Raw genomic sequence first — 10,763 nt, forward strand, 5'->3', positions numbered from 1 at the left:
ACCTATAATAATGGTCCAGAGACAATTACTAGCTTTACGGACTGAGATCACAAAACTAAAAAACAAGGATAAATCCCCAAAACAATATTCTTTGGAGACAATATGCCCATTTCCATTTGACAAAAACCTATACATGCCTCCATTCCCTTCACGAGTTGAGATTCCAAAATTTAACAAATACGATGGTACATTTGATCCTCAAGATCATGTCAGAGATTTTTGTGCTGCCTGCATGGAGTTCATGCACAATCAAACGTATCTCATGCCCCTTTTTTTGAGGAGTTTGGGAGGACAAGCTATGGCATGGTTCTCAAGTCTACCTAAGGGGACAAAAAACTTTTGAAGAACTAATCCAACTATTTTTACAACAATACTCCTACAAAATTTGACATCCTGTTACTATGATCAAACTTTTTAATATCAAATAGAAAACAGGGGAGCCTTTTCTCACTTTCCTCCAACGTGGGGGAAAGATGTTCTCTAGGTATTCACGGCCTATCCCAGATGCTGAGAAAATGGATATATTTGTCAATAATCTAGTCCCTAAACTAAAATATAGTATCCAAATGCAAGTACACCCATCATTTAACAAAATGGTAGATAATGCTATCTGAATGGAAGATGTACTTATAAAGAAAGGAGATATCATGCCTTAGAAAGAAACACAACCAGGATCTAGCTCTAAAGAGAAGAACAAGTATTGGAAGTATGGCAAAGACAACAATAAGAACATTGTTAATGACAGTAGTAGACACTATTAAAACCAACTCAAAGCCCATGATATTCAGCTTGGCTAGTAGCACACAAGCACTCAAAGCAGCTGAAACCGCACCAAAAAATCCCTCGAAGAAAGCAAAAGAGTGGTTCAAAGAGAAACCTTGGCTTTCAAAACCTAGATGTGAATTCACTCCTTTAGAAGAATCATATGAATCCGCTTTCAAAAATCTATTGGAAAATAGCCTAATAATGTTACCAGATAATTCTAGGCCATATGATCCGAAAGTCAAACCAAAATGGTGGAAAGAAAATGAATACAGCACCTACAATAGGAATAAAGGTCATAACACAAACAACTACATGAAGCTCAAGCATGAGATTCATGATCTCATAGACACTGATAAAATTGTTGTCAAGAATCACCTGACAAATGCTGATCATAAAGATTTTAAGGACCTCTTACCTATTTACGAACAAGGTGATTCCTCAAAGACCAAAGGAGGTGCCAAAGTAAATTATACTTATACTAGCAATGACAACATTATCAACATGATTGAGCCTTCCCAATCTAAATATTGCAATGTGATCATAACCCAAGATAAACAAAATGAATCATGACATGCAAAGGCTATGACCCATTCTCAAAAGAAAGTAACTCTCCAAGGAGATAGTTCTTCAACTTCTACTCAAACAATGTCAAACCTACCCGCCTCATCAAACAAACAAAAAGAATCAACATTTGATAAATTAAAAGGCTAACTTCATCATCATCCTCTAGATATAGCATTGTTGAACAGTTAAAAAAGACAAACACTCAAATTTCCATCTTTGAATTACAAAAAATCTCTTCTGCTCACAAAGAGATCTTGGACAACACCTTGCTCACCACTAATGTTCCAAAAGATTAAGACATTGATTAGTTTCAATCCATGGTGGGTCATGTGACTTCACCTCACTATCTGACCTTCTTTGAAGAAGATGAAAACTCGCTAAATCATCCACATAACCAACCATTTCACATTGAAGCCATGATCCATAAACATAGAGTCAAACATGTTTTTGTAGACACCTAAAAATGGTCAACGCTTGCGAGGTCATACTTTAACATTTGCGCATTGCCTCATTTTAGGTTTTTGCATCGCATTAACATTTCTCCTATGTCACGCACTTGGTTTTTATCATTTGCAAGCATCGAGTCATTCTTCTAAATTCTTCATTCGGTCTCGCTTTCAAATTTGGTCTTGTTGACAACACTATCCAGTCATGATTTTAATCGATCTTATCCTATTGCATCAATGTGCATGCTTATTTGTCATCATTTTGGACATCGTCAATCCTAATTAGGGTTTTGTCATCCTATCAATCTTGCGATCGATTTGTCATTGATCGTTATCCTCTTATCAATCTTGTCAATTTATCATCAATCCTTCAATCTTGTCGTTTAACGATCGATTTGTCATCGGTCGTTGTCATGTTCGATCTTGTCATTTTGCGATCAATTCATCATTGATCGTGGTCATTTTCAATCCTGTCATTTTGCAATCTATTGATCATCATCTCTTGTCATCTTGTTCGATCTTGTCATTTTGCAATCGATTTGTTATCAATCATTGTCTGTCACAATTATGTCAATTTGGATCAATTTGTCATTGTTCCTCGTCAATTGGCGCATTTATCAAATCAAATCATTTATCACATTGGTCATTTATCAATCCAAAATCAAAATCATGATCGATATTAATTATCTTCAATCAAGACCTAATTGTCATCCTCACATTGCTAATTCATCTTCTAGGGTTTTGTGATTTAGTGATTTAACCTTGCTTATCATTTTCTTCCTTTAGGATTAATAAATTACTTATTTATCCTAAGTCTTCTCATTACAATTAAATCTTCATTTAATTGGCTAATTATTCCTCTTTGTGAATTAATTAATAAATGAAAGATTATTAATTAATTTACTTAATTTCAAATTCCTAATTTCCATCAATTTCCTAATTTCTTAATTTTCTAATTCCTAATTTCATTTTCCTCCTATTTCTCTCCTAAATTCATGGAAATGACATGTCAATTTGTCATAAATTTGTCATAATTGACAATCAATCAATTTTGACATAGAAGTTGTCATAATTTGTCATAAATTATCAATCAACAAATTTTTGTCATAATTAGTCATAATTGACATAATTGATTTGCAATTTCCATTTGAATTGAATCATGCTAATTTGTTCATCTCTCCAATTCTTCTATAAATTGGATGATCTTCATCAATCAAGGCTAATTGGTAATTGGTAATTTGGTAATTTGGTAATTGGTAATTGATAATCAGGCTATCAAATCTAAGCTTCTAGTACTCTTGATCAAGAATCCCGTCTACTTTCTTTCAATTGTGTGTGCACTTGTAGGTGAGATCCACAACTATTTGGAGAGGAAAGAAGAACAATGGAGCCACATGGAAGGAGCATTCAAATCGTCATCTGGTTTGCACAATCATTAGTTTTGTATGCTTTGTTTTCATATCTCTATTGAATGTGTCTTAGGATAGATTCATTGCAATGAATGCACTTGTGATTGTTGATTATGTTTATCTTTGTTTGTGATGTTTTCCTATTTCCTAACGTACAGTTTTGATAGATGGACACGCAAGGTTGAATATTTGTACTTATAGTCTGCTTACACAACTAGGATTTTCTAAAAATGTCATTGATCCTGGCTAGAAAATAACAATTAAAGCCTATGATAAAGAGAAAAGGACCTCTAAAGGTCTGGTATCATTACCAATCAGGGTGGGACCTATAGAAAGAGATGTCATTTTCTAGGTACTTGATCTTCCTCTATCATACAATATCTTACTGGGTAGGTCGTGGATTCATAAAATGAAGGCAGTTCCATCTACATATCATCAATTCTTAAAATTTCCATATAACGGAGTTGAGGTCAATATTCCTACTGATACAAATGTCCCTTGTAATGCATTGACAAAAGGTGTTGATACCTTTGTGCCTCATAATAGAGCAGCCTCTACAAATGAAAGTTCTGAAGCCCTGATGAAAGACTTGGAAAAGAAATTGAAAATTACCAATACTAGCACGGATGGATACAAGATAGAACCAATACTTTCATTAGTCTCTCTTCCTCCATCACTGAAACAGTTGGGCAAACCATCAAAGACTATGAAAACACAAACTTCAACTCTAAATATCATATATGATGGTCTTTTTGTACAATCTTCTACTTCCCTGGCAGATGAAATAGAAGAGGATGTTATTCTAAAATGGCTTTTAAAGGAATATAGTGAAAACAAAGACGTATGACACTATGAGATTTCCTGAACACAATATGGTCTAGGCTACAAAATGATTCAACGCATGGGATATTCAAGTACTGGTCCCTTGGGAAAACATCAAATGGGTATTATTGAACTGATTCAACTTCAAACAAAATCAACAAAAAATAAGGCTGGACTGGGGTATAATCCAAAAAAGACACCAGACCAAAAACATGCTTCTAAGTCTAAGTGGCAGAAAAGGATATCGCCTTCAACATTACATGAAACAAACACTCAAATAACTCAAGCAGAGTCTGTAAAAGAGAAAGAGGAATCATCAATCAAGAAAGAAGAAACAATCAACACTCAAACTCCTATGGTGTCAGCTACAACAATACAAGGAGTTGAAGTCCCAGAGGGTATAAGAGACGAAGTAGAAAGAATTAGAGAATTGTTTGCACCACTGAAAGTTCCAGTCACATACCTTGGTAAGTAGTAAGTAAATGATTTAGAGACTGACTCAAATGAGTATGAATGGGGTCCAAACCACCTCTAAGATACATTTGGTACAAAAACTCCAGAAGATTCTAGCGGTATCATAGATGATACTCAAGAGTTGATGTGCTTAAAGATAGAAAAGGAGATGCATAGAATCAGACCAGAAAGACAAGAAAACTATGAACAACGGCTGAAGGAAGGAAGAATACTAGAAAGTTTTTCATCTATTATATACCCCTCTAAAAAAATAGAACAAATCAGGTATGGGATTACACAAGAAGAATTGGAAGCTATAGAAGTAGAACCGGTCATCAGTCTAGAGAAAGCTAAATGGAGTAGATGACAGGGGTTCATAGAACCATCAAGATCATGTCAACAGGTGTGTGAGATACAAATGCTAAATGAGCCAAATCTTGAAGGAACTTGCAGCATTAAAGAAGTTGGTGTTGATACCATACATACATTCACTCAACCACTTGAAGAAGACTCAGAAACTTCATCCAATGACTCTGAGGACTCTGACAATAGTCCTATTTATGACAATATCTACTCAACATCAAACTTTGAATCCTCTAATATAAATGGCAAGAATTTGTCTACTGACCTTGTTACTGTTGAACCTCAATATGAAGTTCATCCTGGCATAGAAAATGATGTTACAAGTAGGTCTATTGGATTAGGTCAACTAAATATTAATGTGCACTTTAATAATCATATTCTGACTTTTCCTAGTCTTGAGACATTTACACAAGGTATCCTTCTGGAACTTGACTTTTTGATCTGCAGTTGTGATGACAATACTATGAACTCGCTCGAACCTGTCCACATTCTATCCTCTATACATCTTGAATTAATTGACTGTAGTCTACAAGACCAACCCATGAATGTACCTACTTTTGTCAATGACTGCACACTAGCCTATTACCTAAACGCAGTTGAACCCATGTACTCTTCTACCAGTGAATAGAGTGAAAATATGAATGAAATAGATATCAAGTATCTTAGTCACAAAAATTAGAAAAATAAAAATAAAAGATCTGATGGCGAAAACCACATTGTGGTGGTGTCAAAATCTAAAAAAGAGAAAATAAAGGACTTAAGGGTGAAAACCTCTCCGAGGCACTTGAAGGTGAGATACTTGATATACTGCCAAGTCACTTCTAGGAGAGGTCTTCTATATTGATCAATCCAACTCAGCCAGTGAACATTGGGAGTCAAGAGATACTACACATCATTCATGTAGCTTAATCACTATCAGCAGAAGAATTGAAATATTTCACTCATCTCTTTTTAGAAAAGAAGATCAATTTTGCATGGACATAATCAGATATGCTAGGCTTGGATCCTGATCTTATCATGCATCATCTTTCTATCACACTAGGAGTTAAACTAGTCAAGCAAAAACTCCATAAGATGCACCCTCACATGGCACTACTAGTCAAAGTTGAGCTAGAAAAACTGCTAAACACTAGATTTATCAGAGCTATAGACTATGCGGAATGGATTTCAAACATAGTACCTGTGTCAAAGGTAGACAAATCTATTAGGGTTTGTATAGACTTCAGAGATCTCAACAAAGCTTGTCTGAAGGATGACTTTCCATTGCCAAACATTGATATGATAGTCGATATGACTACTAGATATGAGATGTACTCACTAATGGATGGATTCTCCGGTTATAATCAGATCAAAATAGCTCATGGAGATCAAGAAAATATATCTTTCACCTGTACATGGGGAAACTTTTGCTGCAATGTCATGTCGTTCGGGCTAAAGAATGTAGGAGCAACTTACCAAAGAGTGGTGACTACTATCTTTCATGACATGATGCATAAGAATATGGAAGATTATGTTGATGACACTTTAGTAAAGACTATGAAGAGATCCACACATATTCAAGAGCTAGGCCCTATACTAGATAGAATGGAAAAATTCAAACTCTGGCTAAATCCAAAAAAGTGTTCATTCAGAGTAACATTTGGTAAACTACTTGGCTACATTATTTTGAAGAAGGGAATCGAGGTTGATCTTGAGAAGGAAAAAGCTATAATGGAAATGCCACCTCCCCAGAACATCGATCAAATGAGAAGTTTACAGGGGTATCTCCAATCAATCAGATGCTTCATTTCTCTGCTAGCACACAAAGCTCAACCTTTCACAAAAGTATTGAGGAAAGGAGTAATATAAAACTGGGATCAAGAATGTGAACAACACCTTCAGCAGATCAAAGAGTACCATTCCAATCCACCAATACTAATGCCACCAATTCAGGGAAAACCATTGATCTTATACATATTAGCCATTGATTCATCATTGGGGGCACTTTTGGCACAACAGGATGAAAATAAAAAAGAGAGAGCTATATATTACATCAGCAAAACATTGGTGTCTTGTGAAATGAACTACACTATAATAGAAAAAACATGCTTGCCATTAGTATTTGCATCACAAAAATTGAGACACTACATGTTGGCACATTCCATCAAGCTAGTAGCTAAGATTGATCTACTCAACTATCTTCTCAACAAAGCAAAACTCACTGGAAGATTGGCAAAATGGGTCATGGTTCTTACTGTAATACCCTAAAATTGGTCACCTAAACCATGGGCCTCTAATCTCGACAACATCACCAAGGTCCTAACCAAAGACAATTAAATCAATCTTGAGCACATTATTAATTCTTTAATCATCAAATTTCACATGGCAAATCAATTACTCAATATTAATTAAATATTTAATTGATTAATTGAATCATTCCAAGAATATCATTTTAATCAATTATCCTGTTTAATTTATTAAATATCCTAGCATATTTCATTAATTAATAAATTTGCCATTGAATCATGCAAAAAAGGAATTAATAATCACAAAGCAAGAGTTAAATTGAAAATAAAATAAAAGAATAAAATTGAGAGAGAAACCAAACTTGAGATATTATTTCTTTCTTCTAAATTGAGATTAATTTGAAATCAGAAAAAACAATTAATTGAATTATTCTCTAAAATTAGAACTCCCAGCTTTTGAGAAAAAGAAGTTCAGTTGCATTGAAAAGACTCTTTTCTTGAATAAATCAAAGGATTATCTATTTTTATCACAAATGCATGGAATTAATTAATTCTTATTTCTAATGCAACTTGAACTTCTTATCTGAATGCATTTCAATTAAACTATAATTGGAATCTATCTCAAAGTTGACTGAACTTGATTTCTCAATTATTCAATTAATTCTAAATTATGCTTTTTTGATCTCTCTTGTAATTCTCTATAAATTTAGCCTTCAGCTCTCATTCAAATCACCCCAGAGATTTTTGAGAACACGCTTGGAGATTATTATTATGTTGATTTTTCTCTGGAGTCATTGAAGATATTGTGCTTTTTTGAGATTATTGCATTTTAGTTTAGCTTATTGCATATTTAGTTTAATCCATTATTGCTTGGATCCATAATTGCTTGAATTATTCATCCATCTTGCATCCATTTAGCTTAATATCATATCATATAGATTAAATCCTTCATCTTGGTGTAGTCTAGTCACTGTTATTGTTTATAAAAATCTGAGAGCAATCTTATACTCCCATCTTTTAGAAGGCAATTAGTCGCTTTGTTATGGTTTATTATTCATTGATTATTGATTTACTAACCATACATGTAATGACTTAATTGAAGTGTTGTGCCTATAGCTATTAGACTCTTTTCACTTTTTCACACACACATTTCTGGCGCCCACCGTGGGGCGCAAGATTACATTTTTTTCGGCCTCCAAGATTGACTTTTTAATTTTGTTATTTTTTAGATTATTGACTTTTCAGATTTTCATCGGTATAGTCTCTGCATAATATCGCATGACATTTCTCATAGGTCAAAATGACAAGCTATAGGTGTAATATGAACTGGAATCCTGTATCGTACGATCTGGTAAATACTGTCATACAATTCTATATTTTTCCTAGTTAAAAAGAGAAAAAAAAAAAAAAGCAAATTTTATGACTCTGGTTTTCTGTTCAAATTGATTATACTGACGACTAATCCTGGTTGTTTATCTGTCTATCTTAGAATTTTTCATAGCCTAATCAGTTTTTGTAGAATGCTTGTTGAAGAATATGCTTGTCACACAAAGACAATATGACTATTGATTCGTTTTCTTTGCAAGTTGCCTAAGAAGAATCAACCAAACATCATATATTCTTTAAATTTATTTTCAGGCACCTAAATTGCTATCTAGTTAAAAAAAAAATCTATATTTCATGTTTTAAGTAAATTCTGAGAGGTAGGAGAGTATGCTCTTGTCTTTTTAGACAATCAGAAATCTAGACCCTTGAGGCATTTTCTTTGTTTGTGATTTGTACATCTTTTGTAGGCCTACCCTCCCAAGGAGCTTAAAAACTCTTAAAGCCATTAGGACCGGTGTGAGGGGAATGACCTAAGTGGGAACGGCTAAATGCCAAGTACTCCAACCCACTATAAAATAAATGTGATTTGATGAAAATCAAGTCAATGGCAGTGCTCGAGAATAGATCTCCTCAGTACCTTCAGGTATATTGAATCTTGGTTTTCAAGGTTGGGAGACCTCTTAATTGAGTTTATACCTCGATGCACCGAATGGACCCCTTACTAGATCCAATTAAAATTAGAAGCTACCTGGTTCACCTCCAAAAGGGGGATAATCTTTGTGCAAGAGAGATAGTAACTCTCCCAAGATACTTTTCATTTCATGCCCCTATTAGTGTTTGGAGTCGGATAATACAACATTGAGAATCCATTGTGTGAGACTCAGTAGCCGTATTTTGATTAGCTATTGGGTGTGTACCTGAGTCTACAAGAAAAGGTTTTCTTCTCTCACCAAATTGCATAGGTTTTGCATGTTGTGATTGGAGTTACTATTCATATTACATGTTTTATGTGTTTTCATCCCTCAAACTAAAACTGAAATACCAAAAACTAGAGAAAACAAGAAACAACTCAATGATCAAACACTTTGTCCATGTCAAAACTAGTCTATCCTAAGTCAAAATTCTGTCCAAAACTAGTCTATCCTAGTAAAAAATTAGTCCATCTCAAAATTGGTCATACTCGATTGTCATACTTAGCTATTGAAAACTCAAAATTTAGTCTTTGTCCTATGAACAGTATTACGAATCTGATCATTTATCGCCCTACTTCATATCTTTTGTTGTATGAGTCTGATTATTTATCATCTTAGCCTCAATATTGTGTCATACGAATCCTAAAAGTCTATCATTTGATGCTAAATCTTGTGTTGTACGATAAAAAAATGCACTGAATAGTCTGTCCTCCTAGACATACCCATCTGTCATACAGCAACTCATATGAAACCCTGTTGTTGTCATCCTGAAGCTATTGAATTATCGTCTGACTCATTAAAACCTATCGTATGAATCTTTGATTTTGTTAGAATAGAATAGTCAAACTTTCCTCAAACAAATCTATAGTGAGCATAATACTGGTTATCATCATCCTAAGCATAAATAGATCAAGACAGTGTACCTCTGCCATTTGTGTTGCATGATTTGGTCAATCAGCTTTCAGCTAGTTCAAACAACTACTTATCAAACTTAAGTCACTTAGATAACGTCTTATACAAGATAGATCATTTCTAAAACCAAACCAAATCTTAGTCACTATTCTCAAATCAACTTAGATAAACATCTTATATAGGATAGATCTTTCTTGAAACTAGACTAAATCTTAGTTGCTTCTCTCAAACAAATATGTTAACCAAACAACTAGCTCTGAATTTGACCTTGACCTTTGCATCACAAACAACTTTAGGTCACACTAATCCATAAAAATGCCTACTCAAACTAGGAGTTCTCATAAGAAAGATGCTAGAGGCAAAGGACAACCCTTTTCATATAAAGATAATCCATTTTACGAAGAGGATCCCCTGACTGATAAACCTTCATCATCAAAGAGACCAGTTTACGATCAATCATCATCTCCCACTATACATGAGATAGAACACAATGACAAAGACAACCTTAGTATTCACAAAACTGATAATGATTCCTTATCAAGTGAAGCTGAAGATTCTAAACCTCCCAAAAAAGATATTCATAAATGTCAAAAGGATAAAGATTTTTGAAAAATGATGAAGGCTATCATGGCTAGAGAAAAAGAAGACTATTTTCTAGAGCTAGCAAAACAAGGTGCCAAACTTCCTATTGGATATGAATTTCAGACACTTGTTACTAAAAAGGAAGAATCACCTATAATAATGGTCCAAAGACAATTACTAGCCTTACGGATTGAGCTCGTAGAA

Source organism: Cryptomeria japonica, chromosome 1 (assembly GCF_030272615.1).
Source record: "Cryptomeria japonica chromosome 1, Sugi_1.0, whole genome shotgun sequence".
NCBI lineage: Eukaryota > Viridiplantae > Streptophyta > Pinopsida > Cupressales > Cupressaceae > Cryptomeria > Cryptomeria japonica.